The sequence below is a fragment of the Balaenoptera ricei genome, chromosome 6 (assembly GCF_028023285.1).
Source record: "Balaenoptera ricei isolate mBalRic1 chromosome 6, mBalRic1.hap2, whole genome shotgun sequence".
Classification (NCBI taxonomy): Eukaryota; Metazoa; Chordata; class Mammalia; order Artiodactyla; family Balaenopteridae; genus Balaenoptera; species Balaenoptera ricei.
Genome location: NC_082644.1, coordinates 48,346,174 through 48,359,255, shown reverse-complemented (window position 1 = coordinate 48,359,255; position 13,082 = coordinate 48,346,174). Strand labels below are relative to the sequence as shown.

General features: G+C 39.8%; 1 long non-coding RNA gene across 3 annotated transcripts in view; it reads right to left on the bottom strand.

Moving 5' to 3' along the window:
- Window positions 1–13,082, bottom strand: part of LOC132367784 (uncharacterized) — a 1,019,157-nt gene that overhangs the window by 808,661 nt on the left and 197,414 nt on the right. For 2 of the 3 annotated variants that reach the window (XR_009503855.1, XR_009503856.1), the window contains one exon: window positions 6,211–6,368. The exons of the other annotated variant lie outside the window; for it this stretch is intronic. This is a non-coding gene — a long non-coding RNA (uncharacterized LOC132367784). The remainder of the gene's footprint in view (window positions 1–6,210; window positions 6,369–13,082) is intronic. 3 annotated transcript variants of the gene reach the window in all.

The window sequence follows — 13,082 nt, the reverse complement described above, 5'->3', positions numbered from 1 at the left end:
CATGGAACTCCTTTCTATCTGCTAGATTGGATGCTGCCCAATTTGAACCAATGTTTGCTCAAAAAAAACTCTTAAATTTACTTTTACATACTTTCTGAATTAAAAAATACGAGTTGTCAGGACTTCCCTGGTGCTGCAGTGGTTAAGAATCTGCCTGCCAATGCAGGGGACGTGGGTTCAAGCCCTGGTCCAGGAAGATCCCACATACCGCGGAGCAACTAAGCCCATGCGCCTCAGCTAGTGAGCCGGTGCTCTAGAGCCCGAGAGCCACAACTACTGAGCCCACGTGCCACAACTACTGAAGCCCGCGCACCTAGAACCTGTGCTCCACAACAAAAGAAGCCACTGCAATGAGAAGCCCGAGCACCGCAATGAAGAGTAGCCCCCGCTCGCCACAACTAGAGAAAGCCTGCATAAATCAACGGAGACCCAATGCAGCCAAAAATAAATCAATAAATAAATTTATAAAATAAAATATGAGTTGTCAAGAGTCATATATTGATGATATATAAACTTCCATCCTTGTCCTCTCACCCACTTCTTTTCTAGGATGTGCATGCTTCCTGAAATACCAGGTGTTAAAAGATAAACTGAAGCATATTAAAAATTTTAAGTGGATATTCCTGACTTTAAAAAAATCTCAACATTTCTCCATTAAAATGCAAAACAAGGGCTAAATGTCTGCCTGAAAATTAAATGATAATCAAACTAAAAATCACCTTAAGTTTAAGCTCCAACTTAATTTAGATCAACATTCAGCAGAGCAAATATGGAGCTGATAAACAACTACATGTCAAGCTAAAAAAAAAAAAATTTCATCACATAAAACTCAATTGAATTCAATATAAAAGGGCAAACGAATATAATTAGATATCCACAGCCCTCAGAGGTCCTTTTCATCCTTAATAACTAAACAAAATGAATTGGTCCCCCCATTCCAGGTACTATGGTATGGTCTATACTCTCTTGGAGTATCTGTGGATTTGGGGTGAGAGTGGGGTTCTTTGTTCTTATCACTTCTCTTTATGAATTTCTGCACTCAATGATTTATTTCTCAGCACTTTCCCATTGTCCCTGCTCCTGTGCCTGTTTTCCTCTTTCTGACCCACGGTAACTTACACTTGTCTATTGTCTCTCTTTGCATCCATCAAAACATCACCACTCTAAGGCAGATGCACACAGTGAACTTGTATTGAAGGTTTTAAAGACATCATAGGGTGACTGGTCCAGAGCACAGAATAGTAACCAACTTGAAAGTCAACATCAGATAACACTCTCTGAATATTCCTTGGCCGGAGTCAACACAGGATTATGGCTTAAGAGACATACTTTTTACTAAGTCCCAGTCTCTTAGCATGTTGTAGACCCAATCTTTAAAGACATAGCCCCTTCTCCTCTACATTTCTGTTTGTTTGTTTGTTTTTATTTATTCTTTGGCTACATTGGGTCTTTGTTGCTGCGCGCAGGCTTTCTCTAGTTGCAGCGAGCAGGGGCTACTCTCCGTTGTGGTGCGCAGGCTTCTCATTGCGGTGGCTTCTCCTGTTGTGGAGCACAGGCTCTAGGTGTGTGGGCTTCAGTAGTTGTGGCACGTGGGCTCAGCAGTTGTGGCTCGCGGGCTCTGGAGCGCAGGCTCAGTAGTTGTGGCACATGGGCTTAGTTGCTCCGTGGCACGTGGGATCTTCCTGGACCAGGATTTGAATCCGTGTCCCCTGAATTGGCAGGCGGATTCTTAACCACTGCGCCACCAGGGAAGTCCCTCCTGTACATTTCAAGGCCTCATAAGCCTCTGTCTCCTCTTCACAGGAATGGATTCAAAATGATGCTACTTTATTACACATGACAATTTAGCTTTCAAACCTTTTCCTACATTAGCTCCCAGATGTACCTTTACATACACCCCCCACACACACCCAGAAAATAAACTTTATGGTGTTTTAATAAAATGCCTGCCTAGGACACACGTCTACTCTTACACTACAACTAAGATCAAAAAAGAGCCTTGAAATTCATTGTTCTTTACTTTGGGCCAAATAACATTCTCATTCAGAGTTCCCTCTATTACCAACCAGGACTCCTATTTTAAATAATGGTCAATTTCTATTTTCTGGGAAGAGCTGCTTCTAGGGTTAGTCTAGAAAGCCTTCCAGAGCCTGAGAAATTTTTTTTCTGACAGCGGACTACATAAGAGTGAGGACAACAAGAGTTGTTAAGTTTTTCTTACTTATCATATTTTGAGGGAGTAAAAGGGGTGAAGAGATGGAAATACAGAAAATCGGGTAAGGGAAAAACCATATGTAAAAGCCCAACATTTGGAGAAGTTTAGTGATAAGAGATCCAATTATTGCAAGATTCCGAATCAATACGCAGAATCATGATGGAAGAGTGCATTCAGATGCTGCACCAGTAAAAGGCCATTTGGGTGGATGATTTCTGGAGAGGTAAAGGGGAGCAGGCAGGGGTCATTTGCAAGGACTTTTGCCTCATTGACTTTTGCTTCCTCCAGGGTCCTTTTTGGCTAATCTGTCATCTATGGTTCAGTAGAAGAGGAGTTATTTTCACTTTCTCCCTTTTGCCTCGTGGCTCTTGGCTCTGTAGGATGGTGCTTAGCTCAGACAACAGCTGGCTACTGTCAGTTTTGTGTAGGGTTATGAAATACAGCACTTCAGTGTTTATTCCAGAGGTTTTCTGAAAACACTTGTGTTTGGCTTCCACCTCTGACTGCCTGGACCTCTGTGTTTCCTCATTATGAAAGGAAAATGGAAAGGAAAAGGCAAGAGGCTCTCTGTGACAATAGGAATCCCCTTCAAAAGGCAGACTGCTGTGTTTAGGGGAAAGGAATTCAAATCATGGAGAGGCTAATGCAATCTGCACCCACCCTGTCTGGTGGTCTGGCATCTGATGAGGATGTCTGAGATCATATTGATTTCTTTCTGAAGCCTGAGTCCTCCTGGTCTGTGCTCACTTGCTCCCTAGCTTCCTGCTCAAGAATTTTCAGCGGTTCTGCCACTGGTCTCCTCCTTGGCTGCTTCTTTCTTCCAAGTGGTCAAGATACTATTCCTTTAGAAGCAGTCCTGCAGGACATCTCTTCCCTTTCCTCTAGTATACCATTGCTTCTCTAACCACACAGGAACCGTAAAGGATAGACAAAGCTTAAGACTTTTCCCAGGCTGGGGACTATGCCGTGATCCTCTCTTGTGATGCTGGTCAGTGGCAGTTGCAGTTCCCAGCCAGCCACACGATCATGAGGGTAAACAACTGATACCTTTACAAACATTCTGTACTCAGACGACCATTCTGTTTTTCATTTTCAATACAGTACTCAGTCAACTACATGAGATATTCAATACTTCATTACACAATAGGCTTTGTGTGAGACGATTTTGCCCAACTGTAGGCTAATGTAAGTGCTCTGAGCACATTTAAGGTGGGCTAGGCTAAGCTCTGATGTTCAATTGGTTAGGTGTATCAAATGCATTTTCCACTTTGGATATTTTCAACTTACAAAACTCGAGGAACACCTGTATATGAACAGAGCACCTCTCGGTTCATGTGCTGAACATCAATTTCCTCATATTAAAATTTTCTTTTGCCTATATGGCCTTTTCATCCAGGCATACCAGAAAAGAGGTCATGAAAAAACATATTTCTTAAGGGCAAAGAAAAACTAAAAAAATACATTGAGAAGAGAATGATTGACTACCCTACATGTGTATGGTAGGTTTAACATGTTTCGTCAAGGTTTTCTATGATTCCAAATTGCAATAGCACAAGTACTCAAGAATTCCCAGAACCAGCCCTTTAGCAGAGGGTTAATAAAGACGAGAAACTGGGGAATTCAGAATGAACCCAGTCTTTGACATCAAAGAGCCCCAAGTTCAATTCCTAGCTCTGCCTTTTTCTGGCCAAGTGATTTAAGGAGGTCACCTGACCTCTCTCCCTCTCTCTTCCCCTATAAAACAATATTCATAATGTCCACCTCTTAAAGACGTCATGAAAATTAAATGGGATAAACTGTACAAGGTTTGTAATTCCGGCCACAAAACAAACATTCAATAAATATTCATTTTCTTACATTCATCAACTGCAATTTCATGAGGATTCCCGGCCAAGAAGGTAGTTTCAGAACTCATCTTATGTGGACAAATTGAGCATCTTTTAAGTGACTAACACTTAAGCTTACATACAAATTTTATTTCACAATTTATTCCAAGCTGCTTTTCTGTCAAGGAAATATTCAAAATGCACAGAAATGTACAAAAGGAATCCCAGCATTGATAGAGCCTGTCATGGACTCTTTTCTTATCTCAAGGCTGGAAGTTCATGTAAAGGAATCAAGAGGGGCTGGTACAGCAATGGGCAAATTTGTGTAATACGTTGGGCAGGGTACCGAGGCCTCTATGCATTTTGCCTTTCTTTTCTCCGTTTCTTCCTTGGGTGTCAGGGACACGTGAGAGGAAAAAGGTTTTTTTTTTTTAAAAATTTTCACACACACACACACAAAAAATGGCATCTGCAGTCAAAACTACAGACAAGCAGAAATGAAAGAAAGAAATTGTTTCCTGGTGTCCTTTCTGTTCTTTGCAGAGGACAGTTTTCCACACCTTGGGACTCAAGGAAAGCTCTGTTGTTTAGCAAATACACACTGCCCTCTGTTGGAAAAGTGGTGCACTTCTGCTCTGCTGACAAGAACTACCTAAGGATTAACTGCAGTGCAAATGTAGGTTTCCTGTCTAAAATTCAGAGACCCATCCCTCCTAATCAGAACAAAAGAAAAGAAATAAATAACAGAAGAGTCTTACACAAAGTCTATGCTACAAAGTCTATCCCACATACAATCCTTTGGGGAGAACTTTTTTTTTTTTAAGGGAACAAAAAAAGTAGTACATTTTGTTAAAACCAGAAAAACTTTCGTTTAAAACATTTTTGTTTGTAGTTTTAACGATTACTGTCATTGCCAAAAGTAGCTGAAGCAGCTCACGGACTCCACTGCCTGTAAGACTGAAAAGGGTCACTTCCTTCTTGCAAAGGTGCTGAAAATATCCTGCTCAGCGGCTGGCTTTTAAAGACTAAAATACCTCTGATTAAAGAGAAGAAGCAAAGAACAGTATATTTGCCACAATGTTGTCTAGTGCTGCCGCTCTATTGCCTTAAATATTACAATTTCAAAATCACAGTAAGCACTTAATTCCTATTACTACTTTCAAGCAAGACTACATAGACCCAGAAAGTTTTAGTTTCAGCCCCAGCCTGTTATCAACGCCAGGGGCAAGTGGAAACACATGTTTTCAAATACACAGAAACAAATGGAAAAACATGTAACCAGCTAGTAAAGAGACAATATTAATGCATAGGTTAATGAGTGAAGGCATTTGGTACACAATGCAAGACATAAACAAAATAGAATACACACAGATATTATTCCAATACTCAAAGAAGCGGATGTAGAATCTTCAAGGGAAACACAAAAGAATATCCCTAGAGAATGGATTTCAGCTGTGTTAAAATCCTTAGCGAGCAACCTGACTGCAGTCATAGACTCAATTTTAAAATAAACTCACAGCATGCTTTTTATTATATTGTATCTGTAATGGTAATGTGGATGTCTTCTCAGTTTGTTCAATTGCTTTGACTCCAAGAAGAGCAAGCCAGACTTCCAAATTAGAGAACAGCCTTTGACAACGTGATGCATTCGTAGCCACTGAGTTATAGTACCTTTCAGTCATTCCAAACGAAATAAGGCCACACACAAGTCTTAGTTAACAACCAGAATTTAGAATTTACATTAAACATTATATATATAATCTGATAATTCATCTTATGACCAAATCCGAACAACTTCAAAATTTTTCAGTACTATTTTCAAAGACCACAGTAGAAACTCAATGAATAATTTCAAAATTACGTTCCCAGAATTCAGTACTATTTGCAAAGACCACAGCAGAGACTCAATGGTATCTAGAGGGAAGAGGATAAATGGAGAACATTCTGGCTTCGGCCTCATCTGGTTGTCAGTCGGTCAATGCCAATGTTTCAGAATTCTTAGCCTGTGAACTTAACTCCAGAAATCTCTCCTTTAGAGATTCATTTTGGCACTATTCCACTTACAATATTGGGGAAGGGGGTCTACACGCATGCATCCTATCACTTCTCAAAGAGAGACGCTTTAGCTAGAAAAATTGAGAAATCTACAATTGTAGCAGTCTTACTCACCAGGTCTTGCCTTGTTTTGCTCTCCCATGGAGTTTAGTAAAACCTCTCAGTTTCCATCCTCCATAGTTTCAAGTTGAACGTAGGTTCTTCCTCAGGATACAGCACTCTCGCTCCCGTGTGAGCGGGCATTTGCAGCGTCTCTTCCGCCGTGGCTCTCTCTACCTCAGAAATAGGCCGTGTGAGGAAGAGTCCTCGTGTTCTAAGTAAGAGCCAACCCAGAGCCAACTCGATACCACGTAGGGGCGGGGCCTCTTGCAAGGTGAAACCACTTCAATCTAACTGCCGTCCCTCCGTTTTTATCTTCGGCCCCAAATACAGAATGGAATTTGGGGCAGCCCATCAAGACCCTGCCTCCCTAGGCCCTTCCACTGACTATTTAAATCAAAAAACACCTTAGTGTTCAGAGGTCCCTCCAGAAGCCAGGTGCCTTATGGTCTCAAAGCAGCAAATATTGTTCTGTTCACTCATGGCTAGAAGGCTGGGAGGCTCTCCTCTCCTCTAATAACATTTTGCCTCAGCCCCAGCTGTAGCTCCAGCCCGAAATCCTTTCTTACTGAGGCTCAGAGGCCCATGCCTCTGCTTGTTTGCCTGCACGTGGAGATCAGAAATGCAAATTAAAAAAAAAAAAAGAAAGAAAAAGACATGCATACTTTGATTGGATCCTTGCCTTCACTGTGTGTATTCACTAAGACCTCCATGGCCCACCATCCTCCAATGAGGCTGTCTGGCTCGGCCCAGTCTGTTCTCACAGCACTCATGTGGGCCCCTATACACTTTTACCACCGCCAAATACTTGACTGGTTTAAAGCCTCTTGCCCAGGCCACAGCAGTTAAAAGCAAACAGCACAACTATAAAACTCCCCCTGGCCAAATATAAGCCTCTGCAAACTGCCAAGGTCACAACAGCCTGCCTCACCAAAAGCCTTTCCAGAGAGTGTTTTGCTTCCCCTAATTTCAAGTCTTTTATTTTTAGTTTTTACCATTCTAGTCCGTGCACCAAATGCTGGTGTCTCCAAGAGGTCTCCGATAAATAATAGCACACCTCTTCCTTGCTCAGATTCTGAACAAATTGGGAAATAAAACCGAGGAATGATGAAGGGGGAGCAAAATAGCTATGACCTTTATTATTGATAAAGGCCAAGATGGAAAATATAGCTTAGCGTGAGTGCCTGATAGTTTTCCTACTGTTGAATCCCAGTTTAGAGAGGTTTATCCATCTGGGTACAGGAATGCTGGTTTCCCCTGCCCCCAGGCATAATCAATGTTTTCTTCCCACATTTATGAATCATATAAGTTGAATCATCTCTCTAGAGGCAAAGTGAGTAAAGGGGAAGAGAAAGGGTAGAATCTATTTAGAGAAAATCCATTCTCATGAAAATTAGCAAAGTGGGAGAAGGAAGTACCTTGTAACGCCTACTGCAATGTGGTAAAACTGTCGGGACTGGTGTGACTCTCCCTCCTGATGATAAAGTGTCTCAGGGCAGGGTCCCTGTCTTATTGATTCCTGCATCTTCAGTGCTCAGCACCATGTCTGGCATTCAAATATTTATTTATGCCTCATCTTTAAAAAGATTTAAGGAAAATTTAAGTTTTGAAAAGCAAGTCATAAAGACAACTGAAATTAAAGGAAAATGGGAATAAGAAAATAAGATAGACCTACAGCAAATATAGCGTATAAAAAAATGGATGACCTCCAAAATGTAATTATTCTGAGCTTCTGACACCTGACTCAAAAAGAAAACACCTACCCTCTTGCTACTCTGTGTGATCAATTGGTATCACCTGGAAGCCTGCTGGTCCAATTTTATCAGGTATCTAAAAAAAGAGAATAGCTGAAAATATAGAGAAAACAGCACTAATACTACCTCAGTGTGTATGTACAAATATATGACATAAAATAAGAATGAGAGGCAGACAAGAGCAAAAGTGAGAGAGGAATACGGGGAAGACAGAGATGGAAAGAGAGGAAGACAGGTAAACAGGGCTCAAATCATGCAGGCTTCTGTATCATGCTAAGGAGTTTGGGCTCCATCCAGAGGACAATAGAGAGCCATTAAAAGTTGTGTTTGTTGTTGCTGCAGTTGCTTTTAAGCAAGAAATAGTACAGGCAACCGCTTCAGAAATTCCTCTCCTATAAATTAATGGAATTGGATTTGGTGTTCTCTGTGTAGAACCATGTATTTTATCTCTAAATCAGGACACTTTTTTTTTTAAATTGGAGTATAATTGCTTTACAATGTTGTGTTAGTTTCTGCTGTACAACAAAGTGAATCAGCTATATGGATACATATATCCCCATATCCCCCCCTCTTGGACCTCCCTCCCACCCATGCCCCCCATCACACCCCTCTAGGTCATCACAGAGCACTGAGCCGAGCTCCCTGTGCTATGCAGCAGCTTCCCACTAGCTATCGATTTTACACATGGTAGTGTATACATGTCAATGTTACTCTCTCAGTTCATCCTACCCTCCCCTTCCCCCGCTGTGTCTACATGTCCATTCTTTACGTCTACATCTCTTTTCCTGCCCTGCAAATAGGTTCATCAGTACCATTTTTCTAGATTCCATATATATGTGTTAATATACGTAAATCAGGACATTTTTAAAGGTGAAAGAGAGCACTGTTAAGATTATTCCATGACAACAAGCAACAGCCTGGACGGTCCTTAGCAAACCAGGATTTAGCGGTACTTACAAATCCCCCAGTCCTACCATGGTCTGACCCCTTTTTTGTTAATCAGCGCTAACACTATACCACACTGCCCAGGAGTCCACATTCTACTTAGCACAGTGAAGCAGTGAGAGTTAGTCTAAAGTGTTATTCAAACAATTTCCTTTCATTTCATAATTCGTTGGATGCATATTATAAGCCCATAAAATTCAACAGCCCATAAAAATAGCTTCATTTTATAAAACTCCCTTTTTACCACAACTGTTCAATATTAACCCCCCTTCACTTTCATTCCATACAAGTGTAAGAGTGATTTTTAAAGCAAATTTAATGCATGAATTTGTTTTAAGAATTTTTGGAAACATGAAGATACCTGGGAATAACAAAATATAAGAAAGGGAAATTATTTCTCCATGACTGTTATTTGTAGGTTGAGGTTATTTTGTCTTGATTCATCATAAAAGACTTTTCCTCACTTTTTGTCCACTTAGGCAAGAGGCTTAGACCAGTAGTATGAACCCCTACGATCAGACATGAGGGGAACTTTTTAAAATTAATATTGGTGATTTCAAAAGTGAATTTCAAATCCTGACTGAATTTTATTACGTGTAAATAATAAACACGTTGTAGGACTTTCTACAAATAGTTTTTCAATTTGTTGTGGAAAAATTCTCCCAAAGTAATGTTCCAGGATGCAGCAACAGCTAAAATATAAGATATGAACTGTATAAAGTGTATGAATAATGCATATAAAATACTAAGTACGAAAGTATAATATAAATGGTATATTTATAGAGAGATGCAAAAAATAACAATGGTGAGATTCCAGATAATTTTGATTTCCCACTCTTAATTTCAGTTTATTAAACAATTATCTGTATCAGTAGAGAGTTCATTTTCTTTTGAGAAGCTGGTACTTCTCAAAGTTTAATGTGCTTATAAATCAACTTGTGATCCTGTTAAAATGCAGAATCTGATTTACTAGTCTGGAGTGGGACCTGAGACTCTGAATTTCTAAAAAAAACCCAGGTTTTTGGCAATGTTGCCAAACTGGCAATGTTAACCAATGTTGCCAATTCAAGGACCCCACTTTAGGGGCTCAAGGGCATAGGACTCTAGCCCTCCAACGTGACTGCACCTTAAAATCATTTGGAGAGTTTTTAAAAACACACATGCATGAGTCCCACTGCCAGAGGTTCCAATTTAATTAGTCTGGGCTGGGTCTCAGGAGTTTTAAAACTCTTCAGGTGATACTAATGTGCCTCCAATTTTGAGAAGCACTGCTGCAGGTCTGCGTTCCAAAAGGTCTAATCCTATTTTTATATATGTAGCATCCGTTTTGTAGGTGGTGCTCACATAATTTTGATGTTCTTTGTGATGGTGAGACATCAGCCTTTGTAGTACGGACCTAAAGATGTGCACGTTTCTCCCACAGTGATCGCTTTTGTGTTCTCCAGGAATAGGAAAGCAGCATCACTCACAGCTGCAGGTTGAAAATGGCTCCTTTGGAGTAAAATCTCAGTGAGTCACTGGATGTTGATTGGAAGCTGAACTCACACTACGTGAAAGGACCGAGTTGTCAAAGAAGACACGTGCATCACAGATAGGAAAAGTCCTTTCTGTATTTCTTATTTAATATTCAACTTTTACTCATCTTGGAGTCAGGAGTCAGCAAATGTTATTTCTTTTTCTTGCTGTGCTTCTGACCTTGGGCAAACCACTTAATCTCTTCATGGATCACAAAGGAAATAAAAGGTTGCCATCAGATGCTTCTCACATCTCTTTCAATTTTCAAGATTTAAATTTCTCTCCTTCTTTTCTTCCTCCCCTTCTCCTAATTCTCATTATCCTTATCCATTTCCTCAACATTGTCGTCCTCTCAGAATCCCTCCTGTAGAACAACGGTTCTCGAACTTCAGTTTATATCAAAACAATCAGCAGGGCTTACTGAAACCCAGATTCTGAGCCCCACCCCCTGTGCGTCTGGTACCGTAGGTCTGGTGTCAGGCCTGAGAGTTTACATTTCTAACAAGTTCCCGGGTGGTGATCCAGCCCACACTTGGCAAACTATGCTCAGAGGATTCACATAAGCAAAATTAGAATACTATACTAGCATGGCGTGCAAAAACAATGGGCACTTAACTCCAAAAGTACATCGCCTATGGGATATTAAGGAGTTTTTACATGTGCCTTTTTAGAAAACTCTGCCAGACCTACCTTGTAGATCAATGCACCTGGAGGAAAGGATCGTTGCTTGCCATTCCTGGCATGCAATTTGGTACCAACTCTAAGAAGAGATTACAGGATTGCTCCCTTACTCCGAATAAAAACAGGCTGAAAAGAAGCACCATTTCCCTCAATTTGATGAACTAACTCATTGCAAAACAGGCTTGAGCTGAGGAAACCATAAGCAATCAAACTAACATGTAAACAAAATCAATCCAACAGCACTACAGATTAACTTTAAAAACACTTCTCACACTATTTAGTCATAAATACTTCCAGGAAATGAGAAATGATATCTAAGTTCTGACACATTTCTCCTTGATGTGTATCATTCAGACCATCTAGACACCAGTTACCTGACTCTAAAGCTTTCCTAGTGAGAACATTAGGATGAAATTTTTTCTCTCTAAATTTTACCTTTTCTCATGTAGAGGAAAAAATGGGGGAAACTATATATTATTAGATATTGACAAATACATTATCTTAATTTCCTTCACAGCACCCATCACTGGAGGAAATTTGAAGTACCAATAAGTCCACCATTCCTGTGTACAACCATTCCTTTGTGTTGACCTGCGGAATAGAATATAGTCACAAAGAATGCACAGAGATGCATACATAAAATTTATGCAAACAAGTAGGTAAGTACATGAGATGAAAACGCACACATACATGCCTGCATGTTCGCATACATATTGTCCTTCTAAGAAACTCTTTGAGGGTTGAAAATACGATAACCAAGTGTCTTGCTTCTACTTGCTCTAGCAGAGTGTGTCTTTTGCATATTTAAAGGCTTCCCCAGGAACATGCAGGACATATAAGGTTACATTGGCCATGCTGAGTCAGCATCAATTTGACAATTGCTGCTTGATTTGTGCAGAAACTCCTTCTATGCCATGCTTGGTATTCTCCAAACCTACTTAAGATCAATGTTATTAATATTCCTCATTAGGCCACTGTAATCGACACTGTTTTCTTTCACAGAAAATGATTTTGAAAGAGCATGAAATCCTCAAAATGGTTCAGATGAAAGAAAAATGAGGTAGTGTGGAAATGGCTTGGGTCTTTTTAATATTTTTTTTTTTAAGGAGGATATTAAAATGTTCACCCTGAAGCTTTATCAAATGTTTTGGAGATCCTTTGTACCTCTGTTCAGTAGTTATAAATTCGAGGACTCCATGCTGCTTCCACCATGGGCATTTTGTCAGCAACTTTATATGAAGAAGAGGGATTTTTGAGTTTCGTTGTCATGGTAACCCTATATTCAGGTTGAAAAGAATTATTGAATGTTTTGGGTATTTCTCCATCGCAGCCTTCATTTAATAGATTTTGATGTTCAAATGTTAAAATATACTACTTCATCTCTGCTAGTGTTGTTTGGCATATATATATATATATATATACATATATATATATATATATGCATGTATATTGTTTAAATGCTTAGGTACCATAGGAAAGAAAATATGCTAAGTCTGATTTTTCTTTCTTTTCCTCTATCCTTGTTGGTACCTAAGATTTTTTACTTGTGAAAAGCAAAGGAAGATGTACAGATAGGGTCTCAGATATAGGAAACATAGATGTTCTCTTATTTGGATCTCAAAACAGGACCACAGTTTATTTCTGAAAAGGCTATAATTTTTCCTACATTATTTCTTTATTTAAAAGGATGGAGCTGCTACAAGGGCAAGGGGCAATAGGGATCAGAGGGGATAGACAAGTGATTTGGGAAAAATCACAGGGTATCCAAAAGGTGATCCTACCTGTTTATCCTTTTGACAAAGACTCTTTGCTGTTGTTCCCCATTTCCCCATTTCTGAAAACATTTTTCTAGGAAATTCATGTGTCCTATCAAGGGTGAATGAGAGTCTCAAGGTAAAAAGGACTTTGTTGTTAAATATATTAGGATGACACTAGATTAGATAAAGGATTCTATATGCTTCTGTGCATTGTGATGTCTTTAAAAGATCAAAT